This window comes from Indicator indicator, chromosome 6 (assembly GCF_027791375.1).
Source record: "Indicator indicator isolate 239-I01 chromosome 6, UM_Iind_1.1, whole genome shotgun sequence".
Lineage (NCBI taxonomy): Eukaryota > Metazoa > Chordata > Aves > Piciformes > Indicatoridae > Indicator > Indicator indicator.
The window spans coordinates 9,325,064-9,339,911 of record NC_072015.1 but is presented as its reverse complement, the minus strand read 5'-3'; the positions used below and the strand labels follow the sequence as shown (position 1 = coordinate 9,339,911).

The window sequence follows — 14,848 nt, the reverse complement described above, 5'->3', positions numbered from 1 at the left end:
CTCTCAGCATAAATACAAACTGAACACACATGCAGGTGGGAAGCAGGCACACAGCAGTGCCATCCACGGGAGAAAGGAGGAAGAGGTCAAAGAGTAAAGGATTTCATTAACCCCCTCTCCAAATCATGGTGTAGGGGAAGAGAAAAATCTGTTTCCTGGCTCTTCAATGACAGCTGTGAACAGGAGAGAGACCAGGCAAGGGCTAGAAAGAAGGAAAGGAAAGCAAAATAGACTGTGAGTGCAGAGGAGCGTGAGAGGGATTGTCAGGAAAAAACGCTGCAGGGTCCCATGTGGAGACAAACCTGGGATGGCTCTAACCCACATGGTCAGGAAAAGAGGGGTTCATTAAAGTTGCAGGTGTTGCACCAAGAGGGCTTTGCTGCCCTGCACTTCTGATGCAACTCTGAGTCAAAGACTATTGGCGACCTCAACAGTAAGACACACCACAACTCTCCTCCTTTGCCCTCTCCTCTAGCCTGCTGCAGCTATAAAGTTACCTTCCCATTAGAAACCAACAGTCCAGTTTCTCCTCCCCATCCCCAGACCCTGGAAAGAATGGTTTTCAAAGCATATGCTGCTACCATAAAGCTTTACTTTTACATAATCGAGGTATTACTGCAATCTATTGGGACCTGCAGCTGCAAAGGGATTTTGACATCAAACCACTAGGAAAACTGACGTAACAATGTTAAAACCTGGAATTCAGAATTAACATTTCAACCTGAAGTTTCAACTACATTTTTAATTTATATCTTCTGATAAGTAAAGTTCAGGTTGGGCTGGTTATTAATTTTCGTTTAAAATTTTCACACATTTGAAAGCCCTCAGGTGATTGTTTCTGCTCTGGAAACATTCCCACATCTGCCTGTGTTTTCTCCACAACAAGACCTATCCCTGCATGGTTTCTTCATTGAAACCCACTCTGTTGAACTGCCTGCCTCAGCATGTGGGGGCGTAGGAGGTTTGGTCAGTTTTGATGCTGAAGGTGTTTTTCCTCCCAGGTCACGTTGCACGCTGGATTATGATCTTGCAGCTAGCTGTTTTCTGTTAATGACTCCTGCAGGGTTGGAGGTATGAGTCTACCAACGAAATCTGAACATGATCATCATCCCATTACATGAGAGAGTATTGCTTTCTCACAATTTAATTTAGGTGTTTAAACAAGCACAAACCTCACAGAATGTTTGTCCTCTGATTGCTCTAGAGATGGTTCAGTGATCGTAAAAGAGATTCAAGGACAGCAGAATAAAATAATACAAAACACTCTATTGCTTTCCAAACTAAAAAAAAAAAAAAAAAAAGTTACTTGTTACCAGTATACATGGAGGGAAAGGAACACACACATAAAAAGCACAAGCCCACTCCAACTGGCAGAGGGAACTGCAAGCACCAAATAGTTTCAACTTCCTGCTCTGGCAGCATCTTTGTCTAACCAAGCCAAGTTCCCCCTTACCATCCTCACTCCCATAGGTCCAAGATTCAAGAAAACATATTTAGTTTAGGAAAATCAATTCTTTGAGAAAGCTCATGTTGCCAGTTTATTTTTTCTAGTTAATACAGTCCTTTTCCAGGGTCGTGTCCACATCAAGCTAAACTATCTGTCTATAAAATCCCTATATAGCCCATTCTAAAGAGGTATAAGGGGGGGGTGGGGGGTGTCCTGTTTCTCCCTGGGAGTATCACATGGAAACTGGAGACCCTCCTTACAGCTAGTGTGGTAGCAGAGTTCAGCCTGCATTTCATGCTTTCAGCACTGCAGCTACAACCTCCATTTTGCAAAGCTCACTTAACAAACACTGTGCAACAAGCCCACCTCATCTCTCATTTTTAAGGTCCTCCCAAAGAATATGCTTGAGAATCTGCCTACATACAACTTAATCACAGTTTGATTTAACTTATTTAAGAATACCTGTACCCTATCATTTCCCAACTCTGATTTACTTCAAATGCTTTCTGCTGAGTGCTGCTCACATGCCTACCTTAATAAAGGGTCTTCCCTAACTGCAGAGCTAACCAAAGATTGTTTACAGTCAAACTGATCTGGGCAAGTAGATACGCCCTTCATTTTGGAGTTTGCTTACAGTCTTTAACTCTGAAGAACACTCAGAAGTGATGAGGAACCTAAACGAGGAAAAACATCCAGATGTTGTACCACATAGCCTGGATTTGTGTATTTCATAGCATCATAAAATTGTTGGAAAAGACCTCTAATATCATTGAGTCCAACTGTCAACCTAAAACCACCATGTCCATTAAACCACATCTTGAAATGCCATGTCCACACATTTCTTGAACGCTTCTAGGGATGGTGACTCTACCACCTCCCTGGGCAACCTATTCCAATGCCTGACCTCTCTTTTAGGAAAGAAATTATGCCCAATATCCAAGCTAAACCTTCCCTGGCACAGTTTCAGGCCATTTTGTTTCATTCTGTCACTTGATACTGGGGACAAGAAACCTACCCCCACCTCACTACAACCTCCTTTCAGGTAGTTGTAGAGAGCAATGAGGTCTTCTATCAGCTTCTGCTTCTCTAGACTAAACAATCCCAGTTCCCTCAACCACTCCTTATAAAACTTGTTTTATAGACCCTTCACCAGCTTTGTTGCCCTTCTCTGGACACACTGCAGCAATTCAATGTCCTTCTTGTAGTGAGCAGCCCAAAACTGAACACAATCTTCAAGGCACAGCCTTACCAGTGCCAAATACAGGGGCATGATCGCTCCCCCAGTCCTCTTGTCACAGTATTCCTGACACAGGCCAGGATGCTGCTGGCCTTCCTGGCCACCAGGGCACACTGCTGGCTCACTTTTAGGCAGGTGTCAACCAGCATTCCCAGGTCCTTCTGTGCTGGGCAACTTGACAGTCACTCTGTCCCAAGACTGCAGTGTTGCACGGGTTTGTTGTGACCCAAGTGCAGAACCCAGCACTTGGCCTTGTTAAGCCTCATACAACTTGACCCATCGATCCAGCCTGCCCAGATCCTTTTGCAGAGCCTTCCTACCCTCAAGCTTGACCTCTGTGTTCCCCCGCTGAATCCAGCAAAGGACATAGAGTCTCCTTAGTCCTCCTTTTGTTGCTAATATATTTGGTAGAAGGATTTCCTCTTCTCTTTTACAGCTGAATCCAAATTTCTAATGCTTCCAGGAGACTTGGTCTAAAAACCCCAATAGACCCCATGGGTTTACTTGCTTTCAATACTATTTGTCTGCAGAGAACTGTAAATACAGAGTGGCCATCTGCTTGTAGCTCTGAGGGAAGTTGCACTTAACTGGGAAATCCTCACTTCATTAGCACTCACCTCTGTGCCTGGGAAAATCATGGAACAGATCCTCCTAGAAACTCTGATAAGGCACATACAGAACAGGAAGGTGATTCAAGACAACCAACATGGCTTTACTAAGTGCAAGTCCTGCCTGACCACCCTAGTGATTTCCTACAATGGAGTGACTACCTCAGTGAATGGGCAGTGGATGTTATCTATCTGGACTTTTGCAAACCCTTTGACAGTCTCCCACAAAATCCTTCTAAGTTGGAGAGATATGGATTTAATGGGTGGACTGTTCAGTAGATAAGAAATTGACCGGATGGTCATATACAGAAGGTAGTAGTCAATGGCTCAATATTCAGACAGAGATGGGTGACAAGTGGTATCCCTGCCTGGTCCATACTGTTGTTTAATATCTTCATCAGTAATATAGACAGTGGGATCAAGTGCACCCTCAGCAAGTTTGCAGACGATGCCAAGCTGGATGGTGCTGTTGATATGCCACAGGGATGGGATGTCACCCAGAGGGACCTGGAGAAGCTGGAGAACTAGGCCCAGGTGAACCTCGTGAGATTCAACAAGGCCAAGTGCAAGGTCCTGCACCTGGGTCAGGACTATCACCATTATCAATACAGTCTGGGGGAGGATGTGATGGAGAGCAGCCATGCAGAAAAGGATTTTGGGAATACAAGTGGAGCAAAATCTGTACATGAGCCAAAGCAGTGCCCTTGCAGCCCAGAAGGTCAATTGCATCTTGGGGTGCATCGAAAATAACCTTTGGCCAGCAGAACAAGGGAGGTGATTCTGCAAGACCTGGCAAGACCTCACCTGGAGTACAGTGTCCAGCTCTGGGGCTCACAATACAAGAAGAACATGGACCTTTGTTGTACTGTCATGGGCTGAAATTCCCCTCCCACATTAACACTCCAGACTAGCTCAGTTCAAAAGCAAATGAAGCTGTATATTACAAGCAAAACTACACTCTACAATGGAACGCAACAAATATATACAAATATACACTATACACTGGAAAGGCTGTTGATGTAGTCTACCTGGACTTCAGCAAGGCCTTTGACACTGTCCCCCACAGCAAACTCCTGGCCAAGCTGTCAGCCTGTGGCTTGGACAGCAGCACTCTGCGCTGGGTTAGGAACTGGCTGGAGGGCCGAGCCCAGAGAGTGGTGGTGAATGGTGCCACATCCAGCTGGCAGCCTGTCACTAGTGGTGTCCCCCAGGGATCAGTGCTGGGCCCCATCCTGTTCAATATCTTTATTGATGATCTGGATGAGGGGATTGAGTCCATCATCAGTAAATTTGCAGATGACACCAAGCTGGGAGCAGGTGTTGATCTGTTAGAAGGTAGAAGGGCTCTGCAGAGGGACCTTGACAGGCTGGACAGATGGGCAGAGTCCAACAGGATGGCATTCAACAAATCCAAGTGCCGGGTGCTGCACTTTGGCCACAACAACCCCATGCAGAGCTACAGGCTGGGGTCAGAGTGGCTGGAGAGCAGCCAGGTGGAAAGGGACCTGGGGGTACTGGTTGACAGCAGCTGAACATGAGCCAGCAGTGTGCCCAGGTGGCCAAGAGAGCCAATGGCATCCTGGCCTGCATCAGGCATAGTGTGGCCAGCAGGAGCAGGGAGGTCATTGTACCCCTGTACACAGCACTGGTTAGGCCACACCTTGAGTACTGTGTCCAGTTCTGGGCCCCTCAGTTTAGGAAAGATGTTGAATTGCTGGAGCATGTCCAGAGAAGGGCAACGAGGCTGGTGAGAGGCCTTGAGCACAAGCCCTATGAGGAGAGGCTGAGGGAGCTGGGACTGTTTAGCCTGGAGAAGAGGAGGCTCAGGGGTGACCTCATTGCTGTCTACAACTACCTGAAGGGAGGTTGTAGCCAGGAGGGGTTTGGTCTCTTCTCCCAGGCAACCAGCACCAGAACAAGAGGACACAGTCTCAAGCTGTGCCAGGGGAGGTTTAGGCTGGAGGTGAGGAGAAAGTTCTTCACAGAGAGAGTGGTTGGCCATTGGAATGGGCTGCCCAGGGAGGTGGTGGAGTCACCATCCCTGGAGGTGTTCAAGAGGGGATTGGACGTGGCACTTGGTGCCATGGTTTAGATAGTCATGAGGTTTAGGGTGACAGGTTGGACTCGATGATCTTTGAGGTCTCTTCCAGCCTTCTTGATTCTATGATTCTATGATTCTATTCACAACATTTATAAATATGTACAATTAACAGAAAAATGCAACAAAGCCCCCTAGCCCCAGAGGGCCCTGCCTCTTCCTTCCCTGCCTTCCCCAGACCCCCCTGGCAGAAGGAAGAAAGCCAAGAAGCAGAGAGATTGTTAAACTTAGCTTTTCAAGGTCAGTATGCCAGTATGTTATCTTTGAAAAACAAAGCACAGAAGAGAAACGCAGAGTGCCCAGCAGAGAAATACCAGACAGACTAACAGAGAGACTGCCTGTACTTTGTTTTGAGTACTGACTCTTAAACATTTCTCTCTCTCCAATGGAAGTGTTTAGAATAATCATTATTTTGCTCTCTTACACCCAGTTGTGATTTATTTACATTCTTTTACCTTTCTGCTCAAATTCTGTGAAAAGAAATTAAAGGCATAGCCTTAAAACCAGCACAGACCTGAAGGAATGGGTCCCCAGGAGGGTCATAGCACATCTCCTACAAAGACAGGCTGAGAGACTTGGAGTTGCTCAGCCTGGAGAGGAAAATGCTCCTGGGAGACCTTATTACAGCTTCCAGTAACTGAAGGGGGCCTACAAGAAAGCTGGGGAGGGACTATTTACAAAGCCATGTAGCACTAGGACAAGAGGCAATGGTTTCAAACTAAAGAAGGGTAAATTTAGATTGGACATTAGGAAGAAGTTGTTTTCTATGAGGGTGGTGGAACACTTGAACAGGTTGCCCATGGAGGTGGTGCAGTCCCCATCTGTGGAGACATTCCAGGTCAGGCTTGATGGGTCTCTGAGTAACCTCTTCTAGTTGGGGATGACCCTGCTTACTGCAAGGGTGTTGGACTAGATGACCTATAGAGGCCCCTTCCAACTCCAATGCATTCTATGATTCATGTTTGAATTAGTGCATCAATATTTATGCCTGTATATCTGAATCTGAAATGCAGATAGATATATACAATACTTACTGAAGTACCTACTGCTTTGGAGAGGTCTCAACAGAAGAGTGACTGAAAATTCATCTGAAGTTTACACATCTCTTCATCTGTTCATTTTCACTTAAGGACTATGCCATGAGAAGCAGTTATGCAGAGTCACATGCATGCCCTTATTATTCTAGCTGGAGTCCAGTCTGAACTTGTGCTCACCCCACTGCCCTGCAAAACCTCTGTTCTCCTGCTGCACAGGCACGTAATGAAGCTATTTCCAAACTCTTTATTGCAGGAACTTGTGTGACAAGGAATTGGGTGAGAAGGAAGGGACAAATGAGCCAGGTTGTTCTATGTTCCACATAATACGAAACAGCAGTTGTCCTTTCATTTTTCCTTTAGACACACATAATATTTGCTATGATGGAACTGAAATAAAAACATGAATGTCAAACAATGTGAATTCTCACTGTTTTCCTTAGTTACAAGATATTTGTGTGAGGCAAGCCTCAGAAGCAACAACGCTAGAACAGTAAAAAATGTGATTCTACTGCTGTAACAGTGCATTTGGGGTTCAGGTCCTGTTCATAGTAGCCAGCCCCTTGAAGAATGGAAACTAGATTTCTCTGGACACTGGTCTCTGCAGTCCACTGCTTTCCTTCCTCTTACCAGAGCATTGTTCCTATGTATTCCCAAAGCACTCATGTGCTTTCCAACTGGGTAGTTTTGCAGCACTCTTCTGACAAAAAAAGACAGCCAGACAAAATAGCTTTCTCCTTCCCTCCATTAGGGCACATTACTCAGCAATATTCTTTGGCTGAACACAGCAGCCATGCAGCCAAACACTATTGGCCAATAATTTGAAAATGCTGTTTCCTTGAGAATTTCCTTTAAAAAGTGCATGCCGGTTACATGTCAGTCCCTACCTGTTCAGCAGAACACCAAAAATGCAAAAGCTGTTCGTGAACCAAACGTGTCACTGGTACAGGCATCCCAGAGTTTTCCTGTGGGAAAAGACAGCCACTCTTCCCAAAGGGAAGGCAGTTCCTGGACACACTGGAGCAGAGACTTCACACTCACACATATCCCATACACACACCTCAGCTGGGAGACTGGAAAAAGACCCTGAGAAATACCCCTGACAGCCCATGAAGTAACAAGTCACATTTTCTAAAGCAGACAGTAAGCTGCTGCCAAATTTTTTGTTTGGTTGGTCATCTTAAGTGTTTGATGACTAAGTAATTTTGAGTTGGGCAAGCAAAGTACACCTGCGCATTTACTAATTACCCAGCTAATTTGTACCATGGTCACAAAGAAAAGCAGCTCTCTCCCAGTACAGGAATCTCTCCTCATGCATTTAGAGATGGTTACACAAGAGATAACCCGCTGTTCCTGGACCACAAATCACAAACTATCATTTGGATGAAAGGAAGATCTCTCACAATCTGCCCCTAGCATCAGCAGAGACTTCAAGGTTGCACCAATGAACTCTTTGAGCCTCACTGGTTTCCTTGTTTGGAAACTGGTCCCTGCAGATTTTGCCAGTTTAGGGCGATGCAACTAAACACAGTCATCCTGTTTAGTAAGTGCTGATCAGGTAATACAAAGAACATGTAAAACTGACAGGACACGTTATAAAAGGTCTCTAAATGCCAAGTGTCCAGCTTGTATTGCAATTTCTTCAGCTATGACTCCATGGCTGCATCTGTACTATAGCCTGGAGCAATGCTCAGCCGTTGGGACTGTGCATGTATGCTAGACTTGACAGGCTAAGATCCAGGTATAGTCCAACCCTCCCATACAACCACACTTCATTTCTCAGGCAGAAAACTCTTGTGCACAGGTGGGAGAGAAGCCATGCTATTGCAATTACAGGCCATATGTGAGAGAACAGTCCTTTTAGTCTAGAAACAGATTTACATTAAGTAAGATTTATAGTCACCAAATGTTTCCTTTGGCCTGTGATTCCTAAAATGCCGCACCAGACCCTGAAAATATTGTGATGAGCAGCACAGAAACTGCTGAATAAGGAATTCAGTATGCCTATAAAAGCAGAGAAGCCCCTGGAGCCAGGAGCAAAGGGAGATAGCACTTCCTACATGTAAAACAAGTAACAGTGTGAGCTGGGAAGAGAGCAGTGAAAAAAGATGTGTGAGATCAGGGGAATTCCTGCTTGAACAAAACCAGAAAAAAAAAACCAGCCCAGAGGTGTGTAAGCCCTGGAAGAAGCAAGTGGAGGGAGGGAAAAACCTGGTTTCCCACTCTCCTCCATCACCCCTCATGATCCCTAAAATAGTAGGGACACTAAAATCATGAAAGAACAGAGGAAATCAGCTATTTAACATAACTTGAGATTGTGCTGTACTAATCTTTCTCTTTAACTTTGTTTTCAGTTCTGTAGTTAAGCACTTCATTGTGTGCTGCACTAGAATCACAGCATGTTCATTTTAAGCATGACCACCATTAAGAGCAGCTCAAGCAAGCAGTGCCTCTAAATAGCAGAGTGCCAAAGACACTCTTCTGGTGTTTAGAAGCCCCAGGCCATAATCCTCATCTCACTGATGCTGTCAAGTGTGCAGATAGAGATAGGTTTTCCTCTGCTGGGTGCTAGCCAACACCCTCTTTTCCCACAGTCCTTGAGCAGGAATGAGACAGCTCCCAGCCTCCTATCACCGCAAGTACTTTGCCTGCTAGCTAATTTTCAAGAAGCAAACAAAATCTAATTCTGCCCTCCTCTGGGTAAAGAATAGGGTGAAATGCACACAAATTAAATACCTTGTTTAAAATCTCTGCCAAAAGAATGCATCTTAAAGACGTTTTGTATCAGACAAGACAACCACAGGTCACTCCCCCTGTATCCTGAAAGAAACCATCTATGAGGCAAATACTTTGCCCCCAGTCTTTAGACAAGCAGCCTGTCTCTGTGCTATCACTCTACTCCAAAGCTTCAAGATAATGAAGAAAAAAAAAAAACAAACAAACCAACCCACAAAACTAAATGCCTCTAAGACTCTCCCACGCTGATTTTAATACACAGTATGCTAGCTTGTGGACCAGGCTTTTGTACCAGAAGGGATTAACCAGGATCTACAGTAGCACAAAGACATGCATGTGTTCTGCCACCTATAAATAGGCTCTCCACTTGAAAACACAACCCAAACAGCCAGTTGTTAACAACTAGACCAGAGAGTCTAGGCAGCAATTGTTACTTGCTGAATAAATCTGTGCAACCTACTCATGCTTCAATTGGCAAATGATGTACAGATTAAAGTTTGATGAGAGGTGATAATATTAACATGATCTCTGAATAAGCAGGACCAGAGCATGCTAAGCATGAAAATAATCTTTGAACTGACGTTCAGCATTGCTGAGAGAAGGGCTTTCCAAAAGGGAGCATTATTTTTCCTCACAGCTGCCACTGGCAGTTTTGGCAAGAACAGCAAGGATTGGCAAAGGGAGGAAGCCTACCTCCGTGCCTAGGGGCTTGTCTTTGGCCTTAAGAAAAGTGGGTTTGAGTCTTCCATCTGTCACAGGTTTCCTACATGATTAGTTGTCCAACTCTGTGCTAGAGATTCAGAAGTTCCCCATCTACAAGGGTATTCCAAGGATGAATGTACTGAAGACAGGAGAAGCCAAACTCTTCTCCTAGTTCTAGACATGGCCCTTGAAGAGCAGGCTTGGGTCGGAGAACAAGAATGCAGACAAAAGTGTGCATTATGCTAAGCTCAGCTGACTTTGACCGTTCTAAAGGACCAGCCCCCCAAAAAGCCAGCCTACAGGTACTCTACAACAACAACCACCCCTAACCAACCAAACAAAAAGTAACAACAAAAAATCCCACAACTTTGACGGGGCCATAGGAGAGCCAGTGCATCTGGAAAACACAGTTTCTGCTTGGTGCAGACCACTTACCAGTTCTCCACCAGCAGTCCAGTACTTTTGTGCCATTCCAAGCTCCCATGTGTTGACCTGACTGTTTTCAAGACTTGCAAGGCCAACCCAATTTGATTTCCCAATCCGAAAACACCAAACTAAACAAAACCAAACCAAACACCCAACACAGAGCAAACAACAAACACCTTCCCTCCAATGTAATATCCAAACCCTGTCTTTGGGTTGATTCCATTGAGTATTTGGTCCAAAAGGCTAAGCAAGGTTACCCCCAAATCACTGGACTGCCAGACAGCTTACATGATGCTGTGACAAAAAAAACACAGCTCTTCTGCCAAAACCAGGCTATGTCTTGTGCCCTGTGACATACAGGAGGTTGACACCTGCTGACTTTATTTCAGTTCTGTGGTTAAGTTGGAGTTGAAGCTGCTGTTTCATCTGGTTTGTATCACTTGTGCCAGAATGCTTGCTCCCTGGCAGGCAAGTCTAGTTTTAAGCATTTGAACCAGCTACACAACAGAGGTTTTTCATCCCATGAAATGACTTTGACATCGAAATAGCTGTGTAAATAAAACATATCATAACCTTCCCAACTTCTTCCCCACTACCACCCTTTTTTTAGTAACTATTGTGGATAACAAATCTGAGCCTGCAACAACTTCCCAGGCTTCAGAAATGCAGATACAACACTTACTGAAGTACCTCCTCTTTTCCAGGCTTAACAACCCCAGCTCCCTCAGCCTGTCTTCGTAGCAGAGGTGCTCCAACCCCCTGATCATTTTTGTGACCCTCCTCTGGACCTGCTCCATCAGGTCCATGTCCTTCCTATATTGAGGGTTCCAGACCTGTACACAGTACTCCAGGTGAGGTGTCAGCAGAGCAGAGTTAAGTGGCAGATCACACCTCTCTGGATCTGCTTGCAACGCATCTTCTGATGCAGCCCAGGATGGGATTGGCCTTCTGGGCTGCACGTGCACACTGTTTGCTGCTTTAGGTAAGCAAAAGCAGAACTATACTGAGAATTTGGAAATGGCAAATACCACAGAAACAAACTGAAAAATTCATCCACATCCAGAATGACCCAGCAAGAAGCTTACAACTCAAACAGACACTGCTGATTTCAGCCATGATAACTCCAAACTATAACCCTTCTTTCTCCACCTTGCTTTCACAGCCAGAGGTTACTGCTCCTGTAACAGGAATGGCAAACTATTGGTCTTGCATGTAGTCTTCACAGGCAGCTTATAGAATCATTAAGTGGGGAAAAACCCTTTAAGGTTGAGTCCAACCATTAAGCTAACACTCCCAACTCCACTGCTAAACCATGTCCCTTAGCACCACGTTTATACATCTTTTAAACACATCCAGGAGCAGTGACTCAACCACTTCCCTGGGCAGCCTGTTCCAGGGCTTGACAACCCGTTCGGCCCTAACATCCTACATAAACCTCCCCTGACAAAATTTGAGGTAATTTCCTTTTATTCTGTCAACTTGCTAATTGGGAGAACAGAGCAACCTCCACCTCACTGCAACCTCCTTTCAAGTACTTGTAGAGAGGGAGAAGGTCTACCCTCAGCCTCCTTTTCTCTGGGCCAAACAACCCTAATTCCCCCAGCTGCTTCTCATAGAACTTACAGCAGTATGCTGGCTGTATGCAAGAGCATAACAGTGTAAAAGATCATGTCAAAACCTGTCGGATCTCACCTGCCAGAGCTCTTAAACTAAGGCCACACTTTAAAATTTATTCTAGCTCTATTATTTTAAAGGCTGTCATAAACCTTATGAGGGACAGGATGCTCATTTTCCCACCCCCCAGCACAGACATCCCCTAACTACGGCAAACTGTATTGTAAAGGTTTGCATAAAATGACAAACTGTATTAAAATCTTAAACTCCTTTCAAAGGAAGCAAAATATAAGTCAATAGATCTCAGAGGAAGATCATAGCACAAGGGCAAGGAAGATAACTGATGGCTCAAGGCTGGAGGGAACTTTTGACTACTTCTGGCTGTGAAGCTCTCACCTGGAAACTGTTTTTGGAATCTAAAGAGATTTTTCTTCCTCAGTGCTCCAGCATGCATGTCAGATACCCATCAGTTCTAGAATAGGCACAGTGTGAAATACTTTGAGAAGCTGACATTATATCAATAAGCCATATGTTCTTTTTTAATGGCCACAATGGGAGCCCCTTGTAAACAACAGGAGATGTTATCATGGATATTTAAAGGCTGAACATTTGCTTAATTTATTCTAAAGAGAAGCATTACTAGGACCATTATGTTGGTCATATGTTAAACTATATACAACATTAAAAATCTGTGATGACAGGTACAGAAATTATATCACAGTCCCAAATGGACTGAAATCCATTTGCATTCTTCCTTTACAGGAATGCAAGTTCCAGAGCTCACACATGACTGACTGATTTTACCAATGTCTTTTTCTGCATTATATTGTGATCCTACAACTAAAGGTCTCACTTCACAAATGCACAATGAAACATCATTTCCCCTCAAAATATGATGGCCATGCATTGTTATAAATGCACCAGGACAAACTGCTAAAGCATTCCTGCAAGGCTTTATCAAAGTCATAAAGGCTAGCTCTTCGCTGCCAGCCTTCTTGTCTTTGAGCTGCACCAAAATCCCCCATTTCACACTGGTAGCAGACCTTCTGAGGAGTGGTTGAGAAAACTGGGGTTGTTTTAGCTTGGAGAAAACGAGGCTGAGGGGAAACCTCGAACTCTACAACCACCTGAAAGAAGGTTGGAACAAGGTGGGCATTGGGCTCTTGTTCCTAGAAACAAGTGATAGGACTAGAGTAAAGAGGCTTCAATTTGCACCAGGGGAGGTTTAGATTGGATGTTAGAAGAAACTTCTTCACTGAAAGGGTTCTCAAATGCTGTAAGAGGCTCCCCCAGGGAGGTGGTTGAACATCCCTGGAGGTGTTTAAAAGACTCATGGATGTGGTGCCATGGGACATAGTTTAGCAGAAGACTTGGTAGAGTTAGATAATGGTTGGACTTGATGATCTTATAGGTCATTTCCAAATGAAACAATTCTATGATTTTTAAACAGAGGAACCTGCAATTATGCTTTGCTTTTACAATGAGTCAAGCATTTCTGATCAGGAAGACACAGATCCTGGATGCAGTTGCCAAATTGAGACAGTTTTACATTTTTACATATCTATTCTATGATAACCACTGAAACACTATCTGTTAGTAACTGAATTCCACGTGCTATCATTCTTGACAACACCAGGCTCTCAGGCACATAACTTCTTGTGTAATAACTAAACCATTCTGAATTGGGAAAAGTAGCCAAATGCACACTAGGAAAAAGTATAAAGTAACTCCACTAAATATAAGCCACATCAGTTTTAAAAGTGAGCAATTGGAATACAAGCGGTGAGATTTTGATGTGTTTGCATTTTGTTTTCTCCTTTTACTGCAGTAACAGACTGCTTTGTCAGTCACATGGCTCTTCACCAGTTACACTTGCAAAACCCAAAGTCATTTGCAGAGGGAAATCAGCAGAGCAGCTCTCAACAGAAGAGTAAACATGATGGTCCCATTATCACTGCACAAGCAAAATGTTGACTTAAACTGCAGCAGCCTGGCAACCTTTGCCAAACGCTCTGCAAGCCCACTGCAAACATTTATTGAATGGTTTCATGTTAGGATTTCACCTCTGATAGATCACACATGTCAGAAAAGCATAGGATTTTTGTTCTGTCTTAGGAATGCAGGATGCATCTTATGCATAAGGACAGTACCTAGTCTAAGAACCAGTAAATCCTAAGGAGCAGTTTCAAACAGGAGTTAAGGAAAATGCAAGTCTCTTGCTGTCCTTGTACACAGAGGACATCTTCCATCATGACACAAGGCCAGCCATCTTCTTCTGTCTCAGTGCTCACTGTTCTGGGCACCTGAAAGGAACAGCTCTGCACAGTAATGCTGATTTCCAAAGCTGACATTTCAAATGTTTACAGTTCCAGGGCATAGCATGAAGAGCTCTTCTGCAATGCAATAATTTTTGTTACTGTGGTTTAGATTGTTCCTCAGCAGTCTTACTGATTTCTTAAAAAAAAAAACCACAAAAAAACCCCAAACAAACAAAAAAGAGTGTGCAGCTGTGTCCATGCTTGTGTGCTTGTATTTTTCTGTCATCCTTCCTTAGTCATTCAGAAAATTCAACCATGAAGTGAACTGTGGAAACAGCATGATCCTGCGCTGTCCTGTATAATGCTGCTGCACACTACTAAAAATAGCTGCTGCCTTCCACACCAGAGATGGAGGCTTCCTGAGAACACAGCATTTCTGTAGTCAGGATATACACACAATACACAGCATTGCTTTAACACCACTCAGCCATATGTAGAGTGAATGGATCTCTAATATTTTCCCAACCTTAAAGCTATCCCAGCCACGAAGCTCACATGCTTCTAGTAAACACTCTTCAGCCTTATTCCCTCCCCACTACCTTAAACCTCAGCCTGTATAGCTGTATTTTAACTCTGGATTTTTTTAGTGCTGTTTCCACAAGTGCTGAAGCAGCTCTATGTTTCTGCT

The 14,848-nt window shown here is 44.2% G+C and overlaps 1 protein-coding gene across 1 annotated transcript in view; it reads left to right on the top strand.

Moving 5' to 3' along the window:
* The window catches only part of STMND1 (stathmin domain containing 1), a 116,481-nt gene that overhangs the window by 85,298 nt on the left and 16,335 nt on the right, over window positions 1-14,848 (top strand).